This window comes from Sciurus vulgaris, assembly GCF_902686455.1.
Source record: "Sciurus vulgaris genome assembly, chromosome: 5".
Lineage (NCBI taxonomy): Eukaryota > Metazoa > Chordata > Mammalia > Rodentia > Sciuridae > Sciurus > Sciurus vulgaris.
Genome location: NC_136465.1, coordinates 5,565,894 through 5,588,842, shown reverse-complemented (window position 1 = coordinate 5,588,842; position 22,949 = coordinate 5,565,894). Strand labels below are relative to the sequence as shown.

At 47.0% G+C, this 22,949-nt stretch overlaps 1 long non-coding RNA gene and 1 pseudogene across 2 annotated transcripts in view; one reads left to right on the top strand and one right to left on the bottom strand.

Annotated features, from left to right (window-relative positions):
* The window catches only part of LOC306660663, a 781,776-nt gene that overhangs the window by 701,689 nt on the left and 57,138 nt on the right, over window positions 1-22,949 (top strand). The window lies entirely within an intron of this gene.
* Window positions 1,020-22,949, bottom strand: part of LOC306662143 (sorting nexin-18-like) — a 29,139-nt pseudogene continuing 7,209 nt past the window's right edge. The window contains exon 2 of the transcript in view: window positions 1,020-2,676. The product of the transcript in view is annotated as a sorting nexin-18-like (transcript). The remainder of the gene's footprint in view (window positions 2,677-22,949) is intronic.

Genomic DNA, 22,949 nt, shown 5'->3' with positions numbered 1-22,949 from the left:
AAAAGTTTTTGATTAAGTAAACGAGGGAATCATAGTGGAGTCTCAATCAGTTAACAGTGTAGATCCATTTAAAAATAAACCAAAATACTGAATATTGAGAAAACTTTCAAGCTAAAAAAAAAAAAAAAAAAAAAAAAAAAAAAAGAAAAGAAAAAGAAAACCCTCCAGGAACTGATACCAAGTGTGTGTTCTCACTGATTCTGTTCTTGTCTCCCCTGATTGGTCAGACTCCTCCTCCACATCATAAGCCACATTTGCTGAAATCCTCAAGCCCAGTTTCAGGACACTTGTGTGAAGATGCTGTGCTATTGTAGCATCTAAGGGAATATAGTGCACCATCTCTTCCCTAAAAGACTTCGTATCCAGGGTTGATCACCGAGTCCACTCCTCTGTGTTCACCAGCATCTGATCAGGAGATAATAACCTTTGCTGTGCAGATTGATGACAGTTGATCCTCCCACCCGCCCCCACCAATATGAAGTTATAACCAGTTTGTCATCGTGTACACTGGCCTTTCACTCTTTCAGTCAGAAAAGTTGTGACTTCCTTTGGGGTGCGGCAAATGAAAAACCAAGAGTCTAAAGTTACAAAGTCACACAGATGCTCAAGTTGGAGCTTGTAAACCGAGAACAGGTTGAATTTAGGTAATCCCAATCTGAGAGTCAAAAGGCATCCACAGCAGGCTTTTACCCAGCCAGCTTCTTTGAGATCCTCCATAGGTTTTGAGGTCTACAAAGTATGCAATAAAATGCACAAACTTCAAAAAGCAATAACTCAATTGTATAATCATTATTCCAAAATTTACAATGACAGTGTAGGCTTACATGTTATAATTTAGTTACAATGTGTGGTAATGGTTCTATGATATGACCATATTGACTGTTGCTCTCCTACATAATTATATATTCAACTGGCTTTCAGTTGAACACGAAACTATCCTTGTACCACCCAAAGTTGGCAATAGCTCTTGGACAGCAGTTTCTATCCTGCTGTAGAAATTATTCTTGAAGCAAAAAAAGTTCATAATCCAATGTCCAGTCATTAAGCACTATCATATTTGTGAAGGGCTTCTTCCAACTTCTGGGTCACTTTTGGGAAAAATGTTATTTGTTGTTGTAAGAAATGGTGCATCTCTGATTTAAAGTTTCTTACTCGAATTTGACAGAAGTGATGAATTTTAGCCCAAGTGGCAAAAGAAACAAGTGTTACAGTAATCCTGAACGCCACAGGCCTTTGGGACCTCCATCTTCCCTTCTTCCACATGTTGCCCACTCTCTTTTACTTTGGTAAGAGCTCCTTTCTGAATGGCAATGACATCTGGGAAGTTGGCCAGGTGCCCTTGGTAGAGCACTAACAGGTCCATGACTGGGTGCCTGGGCTGCTCGGCAAAGAGCTGGCGGATGGCGTCCTAGGCATCTTCGGTGAAGGCGATGGCCTGATTCAGGCCTCCAGAGAAAGCCTGCTGGTCCAGCTCAAAGGCCTGGCTGAGGCCATGGGAAGATCAGCCCACCTGTGAAACTCCTTGAATCCCGGCTCCTGCTTCCCGGTGGCCTCGTTGGCAGCATGGTTGAGCTGCAGTTAGCTGCCGTCCATCTTCTCGGTGAAACACTTGAAGTCATCAATCTTGCTCTTCACCTCCTGCAGGTCCAGAGCTGCTGTGGGCAGTGTGCTCAGGGTCAGGAAGAAGCTGGCGCCCCAGCTCGTCCTTCTCTGCCTTCCTCTTGCCCAGCTTCCAGGCTTTCTCATCTGTGCTACTGGGGCAGGTTAGGAAGTGCTGGAACACATCACACTGTGCCAGCACTGGGTGGCTGGCCATGTGGTTCACCCACCAAATCAGGCCTTTCCTGCACTTCAAGACGAAGCGGTCTTCAGAGTGGCCACCGACCTGCTTCTCAGGCAGGTGGGGCACAGATATGATGGGAACTTCGCAGCCAGCCGTGCATACAGCCAGTCGACGTGCTTGTAGCCCCTGTGCAGCAGCACCAGCTCGTAGGAGATGTAGCTCTTCATACCCTTGAACTTGGTCTGCTTGGTGGGTCCTTGAAGGTGCACTGGAAGAGGTAGGGGTTCTCCTGCCACTTGGTGCCCTAGGGCCCTAGCACCATGAATAGCTTGTCCCCATCCTGCAGGAAGCCTGAGGCCTCGCCCAACACGAAGGCCTCCCCACCTGACTTGACAAAAGAGAAGTGATTGAGGTTGCAGCTCACTGTGGCCGGTCCCAGTGGTGATGCTGTGGAGGTGCTGATCCACCTCTGGAGCCCAGGGACAAGTCTAGGAACACGTGGACAAGCGATAGCGGCCCGCCGATGACAAGCTGCCAAGGTACCGTGGGGCTGTTGACCGCTCGTTGTACATTGTCCGGGTCATCGTCGCTGCTCTGGCCGGCCTGGTAGTCGTCTTAGAGCTGCTGAAGCGAAGGCTACAGGACGTCCAGCGGTACTGAAAGTCCGCGCCTGGCGACTGGAAGGTGCTCGGTGGCTGCGCCTGCCGGGGCTGCCAACAGCGGCTGGAAGGAAGCGCGCCAGGCTCGGCGGCTCTGGCCACCTGCACGTATGAGGCCGGGAAGAGGCCGCGGTTGCTGCGCTGTTGACCCCTGGAGCCAGCCGTCTATGTCCTGCTCAATGCACAGGAGCACACTCCGAGCTTCTGCAGCCAGATCTCGCCCGGTTCTCCGACCTGAAGTCGGACAGCGCCAAGCTCCTGGCGCCCCTGCGGGAGATCCCCAAACCGGAGCCCCGACCAGGGCGCGCCCTGGAGGCTCGCGGGGCTACCCGCGCCCTGGCGCACAGGCTAGAGCCGTGAGGGCAGTGCGCAGCCTGTCCCTGTCGCCCGCCGGTCGCACCCGCCACGCGGCTCCGCTTGCAACCCAACTGCTTAATTTCACATTTTTATCTTCTTTATTTTCTAATTTTTGCACTAGTGGTTAATCAAAACTCTAAGCCCTACTCAACACTACTCAAGGAGGGAGCATCATTCCTGAATCAAGAGTTGGATAACCAAGCTCTTAAGTCTGCGAGCAGGGTTTGGCCCAGCAGCATCACAGCCTATGGTCGCTTGGAAGGTCACTTCTCATTTACGAGCTTTAATTTCCTCATCTGGAAGGCAGCAAGCTTGGTCTGAATGACCTCTAAATTCTCTCTGACCCTGAGATGCAAGGGCATTTGGGTCCAGGACTTGTTCCCAGTGACGCCCCTCAATGACGAATGAGTTCTTCCTGGGTTGTCACAGGGACTACATAAAAACCAATTATCTGCTTCCTGTGGAATGTTCTCCTTGGTTCCTCCGGCTTAATAAAGGAAGTGTTATTCCAAATGTAGCGTGATCTGCCTCCTGTTAGGGCTGGAGGCCAGCGTCCTTCAGCTCCACTAACATCTGTGCACGTGGGGGAGGCTCAGTGCCCCCGCTTTCCTTTGGACAGGTGTGACATCCTCCTAGTGTGCTGGCTCCGTATCACACATAATGACCGTGTGTGGCATTTCAGTTTGTGAGGTGAAGTTTGCTTTGTCCTGTACAAGTGCCGCTGCCACTACGTCCTTTGGTTTTCAGGTGGCCAGTGCCTTTCTCCAGGTCTCATGTTCCTTCTGTGTGTCCTTAAAGCTGAAGTGAAGCTCCGAGGGTAGCGTGAGCAGGATCGTGTTTCTTCTTAATGCTGCTCGGCTACTCTGCATCCACGGACAGGAGGATTTAGTCCTTTTGCATTCAAGGTCTTTTTCGACAAGTAGTATAGATACCTGGTGCTGTACCTGTATTAGGTGTGAATGTTGCACAGATTTGATTGCAAAATAAAGAGGAAAACCATGGGAACAATGACAGGCCCAGAACCCAGTGTGAATGTCACAACCCATGAAAAGGACAAACAGCACAGCTGTAAGTGAGGGGGCACGGGCAGCGAGAGTGGACATCACGGCCTCCAGGACCCATCGTTTCCCCTCTGCTTGTGCATCATGTAAGCAGGAAGAATTTGTCAATGCGTGCCTGAGTACTCAGACTGGGTGGTAAAGGGGGCAAGTAAGCAAGTGAAAACTACTACTTCTGTCACTGTTCACTCCAGGGAGCCAACAGAGAAAAGCATCACATGTCTTATTTAAAATTACAGTAGGAACAAAATGACACCATTTTTAATATCAATCATTAAAGACAATATTTAGAAACACAGGAAAGGAAGTGTAAGAGTTATGAATAAATCCATTCAATTGGGGAAAATACAAAATAAGACTTTAACAAACATGAAGAAATACTATTGCCATAGCCTGAGAAACTCAAATTTCATCAACTTTATTATCAATCTACACATCTATCTATGTGCTTATCATAAACCCAATAAAGACCAACATGACTGCTGTTCATTTTTGTTAATTCCCTCAGAGTCGATCCAATCTGTGCATAGACCCTGACTGTGCATGAACTGCTCTGTCCCTGTCTGCTTCCTCCCGGGCCCCACCTGGGCCCTGGGCCCTGCCTGGAAGGCTCTCCTGGGGTGCCTGCCTCCTGCTCATCACATCCACACAGAGCTCCCACCCACCTCCAGCCCCTTACCACATCTCCTTTAGTTTTTTTTCTCTGCTGCACTTAACAACTTGAGAACTAATTGTGTTAATCTGCTATGGCTGCTTTAACAAAATAACTGGTCCCTGGCAGTTTAAACAACAGGAATTTCCTTCTCAGAGCTCGGGAGGCTGGAAGACCTGATCAAGGAGTTGGCAGGGCTGGTTTCATTCTCTGCCCTTTACCTGGGCTTACAGATGGCTGCCTTCTTGCTGTTTCTTGGACTGGCCTTTTTTCTGTAAGTGTGCATCTCTGGTGTCTCTTCCTCTTCTTAGAAGGAGACCAGCCCTATTGGATTGGGGCCCACACAACACCAGCATGTTAACTTACCTGCCTCTGAAAACCCTGTCTCAAAACCTGGCAGGTATTAGAGGTTAGACCTCCAACTCAGGACCAGAGTTCTACTCAGCCGTAACACTCTTGCACTTTGCTCATCATTTCTCCGTTTTCAGTTCCTGTCTCTATCCCAGACACTAATGCACAATTACCATGCTGGCAGGGACTCTGGTCTTTTTGTTATTTACTGTATCTCCAGTGCTTGGGCAGTGCCTGGAACACAAAAGAAAATCAATTAATATTTGTGGGAGGTACATACTATTCCTTTTCTCTTAACTTACCAACAGTGTAAGTTATAAACAGTAATTTATTTCCTTTATAATAAAATAATACTCTCTAAACATTAATTTTGAAATTATTGCTCAAGACCTCTGGCACTCCAAGTCAGGTCAGGCTGGTGAGCAGACCCACAGGCTCACTCGCAGTTCTTTCCACTGTGGCTGGTTCTTTGGAATCAGAGTCCTCTTCACACCCCCAGGTCAGCTTTGGAAATCGTAAGCCTGGCCTGAGGAGCCCCTTGGTGACCAGTTCCTGTTATTTTCTGAGACAGGGCCCAGATGCCAGCTTCCTGAATTCCTACCTCCAGCTTTCCCGAGCTGCCCAGGGCTGCTGGGTTCCTCGTTACCCTGCGACTGTGAGTCAGCCTTCCTCAGGGCCCGCCACAGCCACAGGTCGCTTGAGCAACCAGATGCCACGGACGGTTTACCTCCTGACACCTGCAGCTGGAGCCACCAAGGTTATCAGAACAAACCAAGTCTCCTAAAGCAGAGTGCCGGCCCATTCTTTGTGACGTTCCCTGGGCCTCGTTGGTGTCCTGGGCTTCTTTCTGCAGTGCTATAGAACCCCAGGGAGACAGCACACTTAGCGGTTGAGAGACTGCAGACGTCCTTGGTCTGCCAGGCGGAGCATCGCCACGCTCCCCAGATAGCCAGGTTTGGTCATGATTCTGTTCCCCTTGAAGGGACACACTGATGACCTCCTGTTCAAGACTTGTGTGCTTGCCAAGAGAGGGTGGAGGCAGATGCTGCAGGAGACATAGACTGGGGCTGCCCCACAGGCTCTCCCTGCACTCTGTGGTCTCTGGGCCTCCCTGGCAGCTTGTCTGTGACCTCAGAGTTCATGGTCACCCTCCTCTTGCCCTGGCACCCAGCACCCCCAAAACTGCAATATGAGGCTTCTCAGGGAGCCAGACTTCTCAGGAACATAGACTCACCCTAAGGAGAAGGCCAGCCCAGAGAGTGGAGCCAAGAGTGAGGAAAGGAGATGTGCCCCGTCTCATGGGCCACAGATGACAGAGAGCTCGCCTGCAAAAACGAGGCCCCCTCTGTGTGGACTCTGAACTCTGCAGGCAGATAGTGGGCTTGGAAAAGCTGAATGGAAACAACGGGACCATAACCATGTTGACTTAAATGACAATCCAGTCAAAATGAATGTCCCCAGGTCCTGCTGTGGTCCAGACTGCACCACTGGGTACATCACTGGCAGATTTGACAATGTTAACTGGATTTGTAATGATTTTTTGTCAGTTTTTCAGAATTTTGAGATGTTTCCCTTTTCTTTCCATTTCACTTTTCTTGTCTGATGTCGGTCTGTTGTTCTTAGAACAGCTGTAACCAAACCAGACTTTTAAAGGGTACAAACCAAATGTCCAATAATATAAAATGTAAAGTAAATCATCATTGATTACAAAACAGCACGTGCATCAAGATGCATAAGTAAATTGACATCAGATTCTGGTACTTGCTTCTAAAAGAGTCCTGACTGAGACACAGGAAATATCAATGACGTATAGACACGGACAACTTGCTATAAGGACTGTATTTGAGATGGGCAAAGGAAACCAAAGACAGTATACAGGAAGAAAGAAGCACAACTCCCTTTCTAGGTCACAAAACAAGCTTGGAACTTTCTTTCCTCTGTTCTCAATGTTCAGAGGCAGCAGGACGTGTAGTGGACAACTCCAAGCTGGAAACACAGCCTCCACTCTGCCATGGCACATGGAGCTCCTTTGTAGACCTGGGGACACAGAGGGAGTGTCAGGCACTGGGCGCTGGGGTCAGACATGGTTCCTAGGACAGTGAAGTTTCAACACAACATTACCCATGTGACCTATGACTTACGGTGATAAGCTTCTCTTCAACTGTTCCCAGAGTGGATAACAGGTCACAGTAGGTTCACATCAATCCCACAGGAAGGGATTTGTAAAGGCATGCTCATAAGGAGAGGTCACGGAGCCCACAAAAGATCAGCAGGCAGCGCATGTCTGCTCACTGTCAGCAGCTTTAGGGCTCTTTTCCCATAACACAACGGACAACAGTTAACACTCTGGAAAGCAGAACAATCTAGAGAGAAATAGGGTAGTGGTTAAGTGAATGGGGTTTGGCAACAGCCCTGTTGCGTAATCATTAGTGACTTTAGTACGGCTATTAAGCTTTCTAAAGTTCCTTTTCAAACCCACAAAAAGAAATTAGCTATTGAAATCAGGTGCTTAATAGAATTATTGTGAAAATTTATTACCATTATGGATGAAAACCTCTTATTAACTTTTAAATATCATCTGATCTGAATATGGTGAATGCTTTTATATATCTTGAGAATAGGTATGGTAGTTTATGGTAGAATAGATATGGAGAATAGATATGGTAGATTATGGTAGTTTTCCAATTAACCAGACCTGTATGAAATCATGCAGGGCCCCCTTCACCCACATTGGTATTCTCATTTCACATAGGAAGATTTTAAGGTCCACAAGGGTCATGTATAACTAATTAGAACAAATTTGTAAAATTAAATTAAAAAAAGGAATGTTGCATCTAAGAGTAAAACTCAAATCAGGCTGTGTAGAGCAGACTGGGCCTACCCTGAGTTACTCCATTCTATAAAGTAGTACTTTGCCATGAGTCACTCTGTTTTGAGTACAAATGCCAAAGAGGAATGACTCCACGCCACGTACAAGTAAACAACCACTGTTTGCCCCGTGTAAACATAAGTCACAATCTGATAAGTAAATTAATTGTGCTAATGAAAACAGTCACCTGTGAACTTTCTTAACTAAGTCAGAAGCACATGGATACATGGGCATATCAAACTCATATCAGAAAGTGCAGGCCCTGGATCTTATTGAACATGCCAGGCCACTGAAAGAAGCAATCCACTCACTTCAGACCCACAAAAGGAGGAGCACCCTGAAACTGGACAGTGAGGAAACTGATCCCGTCACCAGGTCACTGTCATGAGTCTGTCCCAGGAAAACTGCCACAGTGACAAAGCATGGTTTCTGTTCCTCTAGGTACAGCCGGGCTTCTCCTGCCTGTGTGACCATCACACATGGCCTGCTCCATACTGACATCTCCAGCTGGCCCTCCAAGCTGACTCTCTGAAATGGCCATCCTCTGGACTGTGGCCTAGAGTAAGTGCTTGTGCCCAGACAGCTCTGTGCCTGACCAAGCTCTTCAGCTGGTTCCTAACCTTAGTGACCACCTGCAGCGGCTTTAGAAGTCCACCTGCTCTCTGCCTTTGCTCGCAGTTCAGTCTCCTGGACTCCTATGGCTGCCTTCACCTTTTCTTAGCCCTTTTCTGACCTCTATCTGTATCATTGTGTGAAGTGTTATAGTGACTTTAGTGTTACAAATATTTGTAGTTAAGATTAAAATAAAAGAACCTGTGATTGCCTGGCTTATGACTGTCAGGTAACCCATTAGTATTTGGTGAACTGCTACCACTGAAGATGGGGTAGCCTTTGTCTCTGTTGCTATTCTGACACTGTGGAAAGACGCAGGCGAGTGTGGTCTAAGTTAGCAGTATGCCTTGCTCAGCCACAGGTCTAGTCTCAAAACCACAGCCAGTTCCCTGAGTATTCAATACTGGAGAAAGATCACAGTGTGAGCACTTTACCAAGTCTGTGCACAACCTAAGTCCATGGTGGAACAGAAGAGTCCTGGTTTGAAGTCATCCTTGAGCGACAAACAGGATTTGAACAAGGAGACAGGTGAGAGAACAAATTCCAAGTACGGATCATGGAGCCAAGAAAGAAAGTGGAAAACTTCAATAGGGTAGTGTGTGGATCATGCTGAGTGGAAAGGAACTTGTTGGGGTGGAGGATGCCAAGCAGCTGGATTTGATGCAGGGCTGGGGCACCTTGGTGACCTTATGGACAAAGCTTGCTTTGAAGATGAGTGTTAAGAACAGGAGAGGGTATGTGGGCTTAGATCTCAAGTGAATCCAGGACTTCTGAGTCCAGCCCAGAGCCTCACTCTTTCCTTCATGTTCCCGTGTTCCTCAAGGAGTTCAGAGTCACCCGACAGATGCCTCAGAACTGGGTGGTTTGAGCCAGCAAGCGTGTCTTTTCCACGTGGAATTCTGTAACCAGTGGAATGTTTCCAGAGGTTATCCTTGGGTCACCGTAGTGTGGCTTTCCTTGAGCCTGCAGGATGCTCAGGGGACGTTCCTCACACGTTTACTGTGACAAAGAGCAATGACAACTAGCTCAGGTGGTGGACACCAAAGCCATGTTGATGGAAAAAATGTGATTCTGACGGAGACATGTCCTCTGACCACTTGGAGCTGCAGTACTTCTCAGTTTTCATGCTCACAAGCAGTTCTGTGATCTTCGTCAAAGGTCAAACGAAGGAAATCCTTTGAGTCTCTTCTGGGTTAAGGAAACCAAAGGACTTTGCATGGAACAAAAGCATGTTCTCTTTCTAGAATCTGGGGGAGTCTAAGTCTCATACAGGCCATCAAATTTTTAAACAGAAATGGGAAGTGGAGATGTGATCCTGTAATATGGATAATCAGAAAAGTGAGAGATCACACTCCATGTACATATGGTCTCTCAAAATGTATACATGCATTCTACTGTCGTGCACAACTAATTAGAACAAATAAGATTAAAAATAAAACATTTAAAAAATGGGAAGTGGTAATTTCAATTTTTAACTGGTTTTCTTTCTTCACCACTTTTAACATTTCCTCTTCCAAATCACCTTCCCTTTCTGTCTCACCACACTCATCACATAACACATATGAGCAAATATTTATTTCCACTGGCACAAAATGTACTTCCTACTCATTCCCTCATAATAAGGTTGCCACACAAGAAAAAAAATGTATATCCGTAAGTTATTCTTTAGACTCCGATTTTTAAAAACTGTATCCAAATGTCATATTTTGTACTTTTAAAGTCACAACTTCTCTGTTCTTTTAGGCTTTTACATTCTCAATTTGATGTTATCTTTTGTTTTTCCTTTTTTAAGTTCTAAAGAAAACAATACCAAAAACTACAATAGGTAGACATTGCATTACAATAAGATAAAATTTTAAAACTATCCAGTACAGGGGAGAAATTGCCTTCAAAGGAACAATTGACTTCTTAACTGTAACTGTGGAAGCTGGAATATAACATCAAGATATCCTCCGTGAGATACTGGAGTGTGGCTCAGTGGTAGAGAGCTTGCCTAGCATATGTGAGGCCCTGGACACAATTCTTAGCAACACACACACACACACACACACACACACACACACACGCATGCACACACACGACTTCTTACATGTGCTCAAAGCAAATAGCAGCCATCTTAAATTTCACACCCATGAACTGATCTTCGAAGGTAAAGCATAAACAGTTAAGCTTAATTAGATTGCCACCAGCAAGATAGCTTGCCACCAGCAGCACTCCCCACAGGAAATCCTAAGTCGTACAGCAAGGTTGAAGGTCAGCTTCTAAGAGGCCAGAAGGAGTGGAGATGGAGGGAAGAACCAAGTCCGAGGGTAAATGTGAACAAACTTGAGCTTAACATCAAAACTAACTGTGTCTTATGAAATAAGGAAAGTGAAACACAGGGCTGTGCCTGCAGTGTGCAGAGAAACAGGCCGTGTTTATGAGCGAATCTTCTTGACCAAGACAATGTGAGGGGCTGAGATGCGGCTGGCACCCACACCACCAGTGCCAGGAGCCCCAAGGAGGCAGGACTTCTGTCTCCACCCTTAGGCCATTCTGACCCTGAGATGGGGCCCAGCCACCAGCAGGAGGACAGCCCAGGGTGCAGACTGTACAGAGGCCCTCCCCCGGGTGGGGATCCCAGTGTGGCTCTCAGGAACGTCAGGCCAGCCTGGGCGTCTAGCACAGAGCTGGGACAGCTCTTTCACATCCCAAAGGTAGTGGAGGTTTGAGGTCAGGACTCGGGCAGGCAAGGTCAGGCAGCCTTCCCTGGGTTGCTGCAGCTGCCATGGACCTTCTGTTTTCTAGTCATTGATGCAACTCCCCCTATTGCCTGTAAGTTGTGGGAGGGTTACCCCAGCTCCATCTCATTGCACCTATGTGACAGATGCTCCATTAACAATTTTTTGGGGGGGCAGGTGGAAATATGAATTTAAATGTTTAGTTGTCTCAAAGTCACTAAAGATTAAGCAACAGATTTCAACCCCATATACCTAACAATTACCCAACTGTTCTGCTTTCCAGAGGTCTAGCCACTGCCTGCTGCTGGCATTATTTGTGTTCTGAGTGCAGACACCAGGCAGCAGCTGACGTGAGCAGACGTGCTGACTGCTGATCTTACGTGGGCTCCATGACCTCTGCCTACTATATGCCTGCAAATTTCGCTCCTTTGGATTGAATTGGAGCCACTGAGACCTGAGTGTTTTCCACACCAGCAACAGTTGAAATCAAGCTGATTGCAGTACATCACGGGTCATGAGTCACATGAGCAATCATTGTTGAGTTGAGAGTCATTGTTCCTAGAAAATGGTGGTGGGAACGCTGCTGGCCTGTCCACCACCCGGCCCCTGGCACAACACCGTGGCGAGAAGGATAGGTCCATCAAAGGGATGCAGGGACATGCAAGAAGAAACAAGTTCTCAGGGTCAGGATCCATCCTGTGTTCCACACCGCCTGTGGGGCAGCAGGATCTTCTGAGGAGGAAAGAAAAATAGGTCTATGTAATCAGTCAGGTGCTGGCCAGGGGGAAGGGACAGCTGGAGATTGACCTCTGTGCTTTCACTGCACTGTTGGTGCATTTGCTTATGCTTTAAGGAAGATCTGGGCACAGAGGGACAGAAGAGAAGCAGGAACAAATCACAAAGGGCTCCTTCATTGCCCCAAAGTCACTTGTGCCCTCTGACCCAGCAGCTCCAGCAGAGCCCTGTTTGCTGGGTGCTTGCCCAGCATCAGGGTGCGTACCACTCGTGTGTGAGAGCATGCTGAGGATCCAGACAGGCCTCCCTGGGAAAGTGCAGCTTCCTCTGACAGGGTTCAGTGGGGAGGAGAGACAACCCTGAGTCCAGCACAGGACGCTGGTGGAAGCCACGTCACACCAGGAGAACACTCACACTTGCAAGACTCAGTCTATGAAACACGAATGAGAAGGATAGACTCAACATCATGAAAGAAAAGTAGAGACTATGTACGTATCTCCAGGCAACAGCAACAACAAAGCCCCAGAGAATGACAGACTTCAGAAAGACTGCTAATGCAGGCAAGGAAGGGCGAATTTCCTGAATTTATAGCAAACTCCTACAAATCAATAGAACAGAGAGGGCCAAAAAGAAAAAAGAAGTGTGCATATACCTCGGTATCAACTTTCACCCGTCAGACTGGGAAGGTGAACACAGTCTGTAACACATGTATCTGATTGCTTTCTCCACAGTGCCTAGGAAACCCAGAAAACCAAAGGCTTCAGGAAGCAAAGGTCTGGTTAGTCCCAGATCTCGACAGATGGGATGCGACCAGCCAGGCTGTGGGTGCAGTGACTAAACTGTGGCCTCAAGAACCACAGCATCTTGCACCTGCTGCTCCGCCATCCTCGCTGAGCCACAGTGTTGGCCACTGTGAAGGCGTCTGCCGCCACCCACCTGCTTCCGTGGTCCCAGAAGAAACAGAAAGAGAATTATAAAACAACAACAAAACGAAGAGTAGGATGCAAAAACAAAGATTCACTTCATTATTTGAAAAGGATCCCCTGTGTGAGAGTTAGGTCTGACAGATCAGCCCTCTGTTCATTGCACCCTCTAGCTGCCAGTCCTTTGTGGCATCAAACATCCTCCCCATCCACAGTGCTGCCCTGAACGTGGGCAGCAGAAAGGACAGTGGAAATTGTAAAGGGCCCTCAGAATCATGGTCTATGGGGCCGTTGAGCATAGATAGCTTTGTAAATGCTGCTGGGACAAACTCTACAAAGGACAATGTGGTAATATCCTTGAAATATAACATGTATTTTTGACCCACAAATTCTACTCTAGAAGCACTTTTATTGTTACTTATGAACACAAGGATATACATAGATATATGGTCATATATGCACATGTAACTGATATCCATTCCTGTTTCCTACTGATTGCAAAAGTTCATGAATAACCAAATTGCAACAATCAAATATAATACCCACATGTAAATAGCTGAGAACACATTCAGTGGAATAGTATACACGGATTAAAATGATAAAGTCCTATGTGTTTTAATATAAAAAGTGTTCAAAATAAAGTAATAGTTTAAAAAACAAGCCAAAGGGCAGAGGAGTGTGTACTTTTGAATGGTGGTGGTTTCCTGGAACAGAAATATTTCCTGGAATGACTGGGTCCAGGGACAGGAACTCATCAATATCTCTGCTTTTCATTTCGTTCCTTGTGCATGAGTTAAATGTTTCTAAATGGAAATAAAATTGAAGGTCTCAGAAGGGGACACAATGTTCTGGTATTTCCCAAAGTGAAAAGAGATAACTGGGACATATCTAATGGGATGTGTTCAGATCACATTGCTTCTTAAAGTAAAAAGTTCCATCCTTCATTCTGAGCAACATTACCTAGGGTCCTACTGAACTCACGTCACCTGAAGCATGATGAGGTCATTTTGCCCTCTCCACAATGGCCCCAAAGGAGACATTCACAAAATCCTCCTTGGTGAGGGTGGTGATACACCCAATCCTACAAAGAATTGACTGTTGACTTCCCTGAGATCCAGGTCTGGACTCGGGTCTGGGAAGCAAGATGCATTTTCTGAAACCAAGAAGCCTTTGTTCCCTGAGCTTATTGAATAAAGTTCTGTTTCTTTTGTTTTTTAAATGTTAAAGGTAAATGTTCAAGTAGATGGCACACAGGAAAGACAGCAGGGTCCTTGACACGGACACCAGCTTGCACCCAGGACAAAAGCTGAACATACAGAGCAGAGCCGACAGAAGCTGTGAAAGCAGCACAACGTCAAGGAGAGCTGAGGCCAAGGCAGCCTCCTCCTCCCATCCAACGCACCTTCGCTGACACAGCCTTGGCTCCCAGCCTGTCCTCACACACCAATAAATGCAGCCGACTCCTCACTCCACACGCTCAGGCTCCTGCCTCCTCTCCAGGTGACTCCAGCCATGAGGACCCTCACCCTCCTCACTGCCCTTCTCCTGCTGGCCCTCCAGGGCCAGGCTCAGCCTCTCCCAGGAAATGCTGAGGAGGCCCCAGACCAGGAGCAGTCGGGGAAAGAGAACCAGGATGTGGAAATCTCCTTCGCAGGGCCTCTAGCCTCTGCTCTTCAGAAAGCAGGTGAGAGACCCCAAAATGGTGCAGATTTGGTGGGCAGAGGAAGAAGTAGAGGAAGACTGGGGAAGTTTGTCTATTCCAGGTCAGGTCACTTTGGTGACTTGGTTTTACTTCAGTGGGCCTTGATTTTCTTATTTTTAAAAGTATGAGTGACATTGAAATAAGCCTACGAAATTGTTATTTCTCTGAAGACTTTGATTCCAAAATGTACCTGGGAAATTCACTAGGCTGGTGATAAAGAGGAGCATACTTACTAGTTCCTTCTGGATGGAAATGCGTAGACTACTGACCGGAGGACCTTATTGACCAGAAGAGATTTCAGGGACTGGAGGCTGGTGTAGGACTGTGACTTACATGCAGAAACACAAAAAAGGGAAGTCAGGGGAGAAGGGACCTCAGAACCAGTATGCGAGCAACACTAGATCGGACACTCATTCCTGTCGACTGGATTGATGGAACTGCCAGCTGTAATGCATGACAGACTCACTGCACAAAGCATGCACCTGCCCAGGATCCTGCTTGAGCTCCACCACGGATCCCAGTCCTCAGTGCCCTGCACTCAGTTTCCCCCATCCTCAGGAAGGCCTTCTTCTGCCCCTGTAGAAGCAGATCCTGTCGTTTCCTGGGACCCACCCAGGGGATCTGCACGAAGGGTACTAGGCTCTATATGTTCTGCTGCCTCTGATCATGGAATCAATGAACAACATCACCAGGTCCCTTGAGACCTAGGAAAGATCTGTCATTACCCCTCGGATTGTCCTCAATTTTCTCTGTCTGAAATAAATTCCTCGCAGAAAATTCTCTGTTTGCCTCTCAGTCAGGAGTCCTTGGGGGTCAAGAACCAGGTTCTTAAATGAAGCCCCTTTCAACAAAACCAGGGCTCCAAAGAGTGTGGATTCCAAGGCTGGACACAGGTTCAGACACAAAAAGCAACTCGGATGACGCTGCGGTGCCTCTGCCTCCCTCTCCTGTCTCTGAGTGCTGCCCTCGCCTAGGGCGCACTCAGTCCCAACAGTCTCCGCCACGAGACGAAGACGCACACTCAGCTTCAAATCTACATTCACAACACTTAGCTTCTTTGAGACACCACCTACCTCTTTCCAAATTTTGGAATTTTCCTGAACTGACCCTGAACATACAGCTGGCTCTTAAACCCCAGACTCCATCAGCTCTACGAGTCAAGGGTAAGGAGGAGGAGAGAGAGTTGATTGCAAGGACACGAAAGGAAGGCAGAGCAGCAGGGAGCCCACCCTGTGAGGAGCACATTACCTGCCTCACACATAGGAGGAGCCCATATTCCTATAGGGAATCTCTGCTTCCCTCACATCAGGCTGCAGCCGATTTCTCATCCGCATCTGGGACATGCACTTTACTGAGCTAACCCACAGCTACTGAGACTCAGACACTTCCAGCAAGAATAAACTCCAAGGGGCAACCTGCAGTGCCACATTCCAGGCTCATCAGACACTGACCTGGAGAACTTAAGCCAATCTCAAAAAGCCAAAGGACGAATGATATCGCTAATAAGTGGAGGATGACACATAATGGGGGGGAGGGAAGGGTTAGAGTTAGGGTTAGGGAGGGGGGCAAGTATGGAGGAAGGAACTACTGTATAGAGGGTAAAGAGGGGTGGGAGGGGTGGGGGAAGGGAAAAAATAACAGAATGAATCAAACAACATTGCTCTATGTAAATTTATGATTACACAAATGGTATGCCTTTACGCCATGTACAAACAGAGAAACAACATGTATCCCATTTGTTTACAATAAAAAAAAAAGAAATATGTAGAAAAAACAAAAAAAACAAACAAACAAAAAAAAAAAAAGAAAAAAAACAAAAAAAAAGAGAGGAGGGCTGGAGCAGCGCCCCCCCAGAACCCAGAGTGGGGACCAGCATGGCCCAGGCTCCCCTCTGCCCTGGGTCCAAGACAGCCCCCCAGCACACACAGGACCCTCACCTTCCCTATCTTGTCCTCCTCTTCTCATCCAAGATGTCACGCCAATTCCTAAAACCCGTGTCTGTGAAGGGACAGTCCCAGTCATGAGGAGGTGGGGTGTGACTGTACTCCTGTCAGGCCTCCCCTTCCCTCTCCAAGAAAACCACTGACCTTGGCCAGCTTGCCCCTGAGGCCTCCACACACCTGCCAGAAGTGGACCACAGGCCCCGTGAGGGGTCCACTGTGAGCCCAAGAGACTCACCTGACTCTGCCCAGCCCTTCCTGAGGGATCCCCAGCTCAGGACTGGAGCTAGGGGGAGCCACGGCATGAATGGTACTCCTGCTGGTCTGGGCACTGCGTGAAGGACCAGGTCCTAGAGCCACAGAGACCACACACTGCCAAGAGAGGGCCAGTGTCCCAAGTGGGTGTACTGCCACCTAGTAGACACTGATGGTCAGACAGGGCCGTGACCACCAGAATAAGCATTCCCAGAAGGCCAAGGGAAACAGGTCCCTTCACACACCCACTCCACTGGACCACGGAGGAGGGTCTCAGCCCCAAACTGAGGGTCTGCCTGTGTGAGGAGGCCAGACAGGGCTCAGCAACACCCTTGGCTGGGCAAGCAGACCCGGGACACCAGGGGACAAGGGAGTTGAGTGTCTGACAGAGGGACCAGCTCTTCCTGGGGACAGTGGGGGTCTACCTGGGGGTCTCCCTGGAAGGTCAGGCCTTCCTCTGCTTCTCCCACCTGCCACCGTCCTGTGGATTCCTGGTCCTTGGAGGAAGCCTCCACATCGCTCCTCAACTATGGGTGGATGTGGCTATTCCAGCCTCCACCCCAGGGCCGCTTGTCTCCACCCAGAATGCACCTGGCTCCCTCCCCAGCTGCCTTCAAATATTCCACGCTCTCACTGAGTTCAGTGTGATTCCAGGTTTTAAACTGCGCCCTATTTCCCTGCTGTTCTCCATCCAGCTGCTTTCTTTATCCTTCCCTATCCAGTTTGAAGCGGGTCACATGACACACATTTTCTTGGTTTATTTTGTGTAGCACTTTTCTCCCTAAAATGGAATGCATGCTCTTCTTTCCTCACTTTGTTCCAAATTTTTAGTAAGTGAATAACAGGAAGGATGTGTTGAAGAAATTAGATTTGATTAAATTAATTGTTATATACATTGTCACAGAATGGTATAAAATTATGTTATTACCACTCAACTGCATTGAAGAAACTGAAGACTATAGATCTAAACCAGTTCATGTACAAGGTCATGTGCCTGTTCACCTTCAACAAGCAATTAAAGTCATTTGAGGCAAAAGACAGGAAACATCCTAGACAATGTGCTTCTTCATGGACCATTACCTAAGAAACAAGGTGGATATAATTATGGCATGGAGTAGACCAGAAAGAGCTGAGAAGCAGGCATGATGGCACTTGCCTGAAATCCCAGGGGCTAAAGAGGCTGAGGCAGGAGGATCACAAGTTTGAGGCCAGCCTCAGCAACTAAGTGAGGGCCTAGGCAACTTAATGAACCCTCATCTTCAAATAAAATATAAAAAGTGCCAGGTATGTGGCTCCGTGGTTAAGTGCTCTTGGGTTCAATCCCTAGTACAAAAAAAAAAAAAAGCTCAGAGTATATCTCAACCTGAAACACCATAGACCTGGGCAAGGTGGAGAGATGAGATGGGGTAGGGCAGAAATTGAGGGCGGAGAGCAAGAGAAAGGCCCGTGCAGGGTCAGGCGAATCCACGGCATTCGAGGAAGCCAAGCCTCAGGAGAGGAGAGTGACGAGGAGTGCACAGCACACATGGCCAGAAGCCCTGCCATCACGGGAAAGGCTTGATGGAGGACTAGACACTCCGCCTGGTCTGTGGATGCGGGGGCACAGCAGGGTGGCCTGTGGGGTGGCTATAACTTCCTAGTTTGGTGAATGACACAACCAATTCCAGGGACAGACAGGGGAGAAGGTGATTTCTCCCAAAAAGTGCAACCTGCTTAGCCTCAAAAAGAACGGAGCTGGTGACTAGAAGACAAATACACTAATTACCAACGACGTGCAAGACATTTTCTATCTCACATTAGCCACTCATACTAAGTGCAGGAACGTTCAACATCATCAAAATCACAAGAGGAACACTTTTACCTCTTTGTGGAACGTAAACCACTACAATCAATCTGGAAATCTGCATGGAGGTCCACAAAGGACAAGGCATGGAGCACCCATGTGACCCAGGTACACCACCCGGATTGTATCCTGCAGAATTAACCTCAACTTCCTACAGTGATGCACTTATAGTCATGTGTAAAGCAGAAAAACTAACCAGAGCCAAACTAGGGAACAAGCCTAGGTGTCCATCAATGGATGAATGGAGAAAGAAAATGTGGTGTATATACACAATGGAGTTTTACTCAGTCATAAAGAAAAGGTAAATTATGTTATTTGCAGAAAGACCTACAACTTGAGAACATCATGTTAAGTGAAAAAAGAGAAACTGAGAAGGTCACGGGTTGTATGACTTCTCTCATACGTGAAAGCTAGAGAGGAAATGAAAGAAAGGTGGGGTTCTATTGACTTGGGGAGGGACAGTTTCCTAGTCTTCCATGACAGTAGTTCTGAATAGTTAGTGAAAAATTTGAGAGATGTAAAAATGTTAAAGACATTGATCAATAGAAGAGGTAACAAATAGTAATTTTTCAATTAAATTGTAAGAGTTTTGAGTTTCTGCAAATGCTACTTCTAAATTCAAAGCATTAAACATTTACCAGTGAATAATGCACATTTAAAAAAAAAAAGGTGAAGTTGAAATAAATGCATTCAAGTTAGAAAAATAAGTCCCTCATTTACTAGGAAAAGGAAGTAAAGACTAAGTCAAATGTGGAACCATCCTGTTGAAATGCAGTTGTCCAAAGAGATCATTCCTCTGCTTCTGTGGCAGTTGGCAGCCTAGCTTCACAACACCAGTGACTCAATCACATTGACCAACACCCACACCAACATCCTCCAGGCCTTTCCAAGAACACCCAGCGCTTCAACAGCCTCCTGCCTCTTGTTTCCAGAGAGCTGATTCCAACCCTTCTCCATACTGCAAAGTCTTGACCCTATTGCAACAGTCTCATAAATTCTTCCTTCCCACTTTTGAAGTCTGGAGGGTCATGTTTTCCTGTAAGAATTAAGACTTTATTTTCACAGTGACTTGCAATACTCAAATTCATGGTGTGAAATGTGAAGTGTCAATAGATGTGTACCATGTGCAATGATCAAATCAGGACAATTGGCATATTCGTCACTTACCACCTTTATCATTTCTTGGTGGTGAAACCTTTGAAATCCTCTCTGCTTTGAAAGATATAATACGTTATTATTGACTACTGTAGGCCCTTGTGCAATGGCACCCCAGAACTCACTCCTCCTCTAACTGTCACTGTGCACCCAGTGACCAACATCTCCCCAGGCCCTGTCCAGTATCTGGTAGCCACTGTTGTACCCTCTATTTCTACAAGACCCACTTTTTTAATTCCACATGTGAGCACGATGTTGTAGTACTCGTCTTTCTGCAGTGACTTGTTTCTCTTGACCTAAGGAACCCCAGGTTCATCTGTGGTGCCACATGACAGGATTCTACCTCTGTCCGGCTAAGTGGGATTCCAGAACATGTGAACCATATTCTCTGTGCACTCATGCAGAAAGCCCTAGGATGGCGGCTGGCGTTGAGCCAAGAGGTGGTGCATAATTAGCATTAACATGGCGTGATCTACTTTTGCCTGATTAGTTAATGTCTCCTCTGGGCAAGTGGTCAACAGATGTTTCTCATTCTTTCCTCATGATTGGTACCATGGTACATGCTCCAACCGTGCTACTTAATCCTAAGCTGATTGGCTGCCTTAAGGTATATAAGACATTCTCTTTGCCTGGGAGGAGATCGCAGGACAGAGGACTAAAAACACACCTCTAGGTCGCAGATTGCAGAATGAAGGATCGGCAGGACTATGCAGACAACTCTAGATTGAAGAATGAAGGTTGCAGTTCACAGAACGTGGGACTAAGCAGACAACTCTAGGTTGCAGATCACAGATCGCAGAACGAAGGACTAAGAAGACACCTCCAGATCACAGGACGCAGGACGCACCACTAGGAAGCACCTCTGATAGAAAGCACCTCTGATAGCACGCACCTCTAGCAAGCACCTTTAAGACGGAGGATGCAGGACGCATCTCTAAGAAAAAGCAGTAGACCTTTGATAAGCGTAGCCTCTGAAAGAATAGCATCTCTAAAATTAAGCAGTCTCTCCCCTTGAAGCAAAGTCTCTCTTCCTCTAAAACTAAAAGTAAGCAAAGCCTCTCTTCCTCTGTAAACTAGCGAACAAGCAAAAAAGCAAGGAAGGAGACCAGATAAAGTAATAGAAGTAGTTCATTTCCAGTCCACCTCTGATAAATTACGTGGGATTGTTGCTGCAGGCGGCAACACACTCACCCACTGAGGGGTCATAGTTGGATGCTGTCATTTGCTCTTGTGAACAGAGGCACAATGGCCAAGGAACACAGGGACCTCTCCACATGCTGATTTTATTTCCATATTACTTTTTTTTTTATGCACTTGTGTTCTGAACTAAGTTTAAAACTTTAACTGGAATGTAAGTGATGACAAAAATATGGGCTTTGATGAGTCTTTGAATTTTTTCCCCTTCACCATTCAAATTCCCTTGATTCAATTCAGAACTGTGTCTGCACAGTTCCCATGCTCTGTATGGGAAAAGGTTCTTCATTCTAACATGGTCTGCTATTCACACTCCCAAACTCCCTGTTCTGTGACTCTGGATGACATTGACTCTCCCTACTCTGTAGGTGGGAGGTGTTTCTCGCACTTGGCTGAGCACCCAGTCGCCCAGGGAGTCTGATGCACAGGGTGCACCAAGAAAAACTAGGATCTGCTCTTAATTTCCTCCCTTGTGCAACCCAAGGTCTGTGTGTCTCATTCCCTCTGGTTGCTATTTCTCATACTTACCGTGGGTACTAGCATGTGTCTTGGAGTTGACCCTGAGAAACCCGCTGCAGCTAACTCAGCACATTGACTTCTGTGCCTGGGAATTTCCAAGGAATTCTGACTTCATAGAGAGGTTGTCCAAGGACTTAAGGGATGAGTAAAATTGTTGCCCTCACCTTTCCTACTCTCTCTCTATCTGGATCATGCTTTGGCAGGGGTCTCCTGTGGTTGCAAAGCAAGTTGAGGACAACTCTACCTGGCCTAGTGCCTTAGCATCCAGAAGAAAAGATTTCTTTCCTTCCCCATGGATCCTGGAAACCCCCCACTCGCCCAGACATCAATGTCCTTCTGAATGTGTCCCTTAAGGAAGGTCTGGACCACACCTGGGTCCAATATTGTTCCTGCATCCCTAGGAATTGGACCAAGAATAGGTGAGATATTGTTCATAAAAATAGCCCAGAGTCCAAAATCTATGTCACTTAACCCCCATGTGGTATTTTTTATACTTGGAAAATCCAGTGAGGATATTCAATCTCACTTTATCAACATGTTGAGGAAGCATAAATTGACAGAAAAAATGCACAAGTCCCACCTCTCTGCAGGCCATCGAAAATGCCCCATTCCCAGGCTGTTGGATAAGTCCCACCCCAGAACTTAGTGACCTGAAATAGTGCACATGTTTTAACTCACACTCTTGCAACATGGGCTTTCACAGCTCCAAGCACAAAAGGAGTGTTCTTCTGGGATCTAGAAGTCACTGCATGATGTCTTACCACAGGGCTAGCATCTATTGCTGGCTACTATCTGAGAGCTCAGACAGGATTCAGCGCACAGAGACAGGGATGGACTGGAGTGAGTTGACCCAGCTCCACAGGGAGGAGCTTATGATATGTTTACTAATGACTAAAGATACGAGGCCTTTAACCACAGAAGATCTCAAACACTATATATCAGGGCACTTTCCCAGGAACCTGGTTGTCACTATTGCTTCTCCACCATGGCAAGGGGCCTCTGTTGGGTGCTCTATGTTCTCACCATGGAGCACCTGGGCTTCCTGAAACATAGCGGGTGGGTCCAGAGTGACATCTCTTAGTGCACGTGGACTGGCATGATAAAATCCTGTGTACCCTGGAGCTTGTTAACTACAAAAACTCATTTCTCACAATTGTGGAGCCTGTGAAGCCCAAGATGAAGGAGCCAGCAAAACCACTGTTCAATGAGGCCTGCTTTCTGGTTTATCAGTGGATCTCATGGATTTGGTGGAATGACAAGGCAGGTCCCTGGGTCATTTTGTAATGACCATAACTCCATCTATGAAGGAGCTGCTCTCTTGACCTCAACAAATACCATGATCCATTTATTAATGTCATGCCTTTTGGGTTAAGATTTCTGCCTCTGAATTTTAGTGGGACACCAACATTGCCACCATAGCACTGTCCAGGAAAAAGAAGGTACAGAGGATTTGTGACTCCTAGGCTGGGCACAGAAGACAGTGTGGCAGCAGGTGAGATGCTTTCCTTGATCAGGAATTCAACAGGCCTAAATTCTAGAGCAGTTGACATCAACCTTCTTTCTAGAACAGCCATCAAAGAATTTGCCTCCTTGTCTTAAGACACAAGGGTGTTTATTCCTTC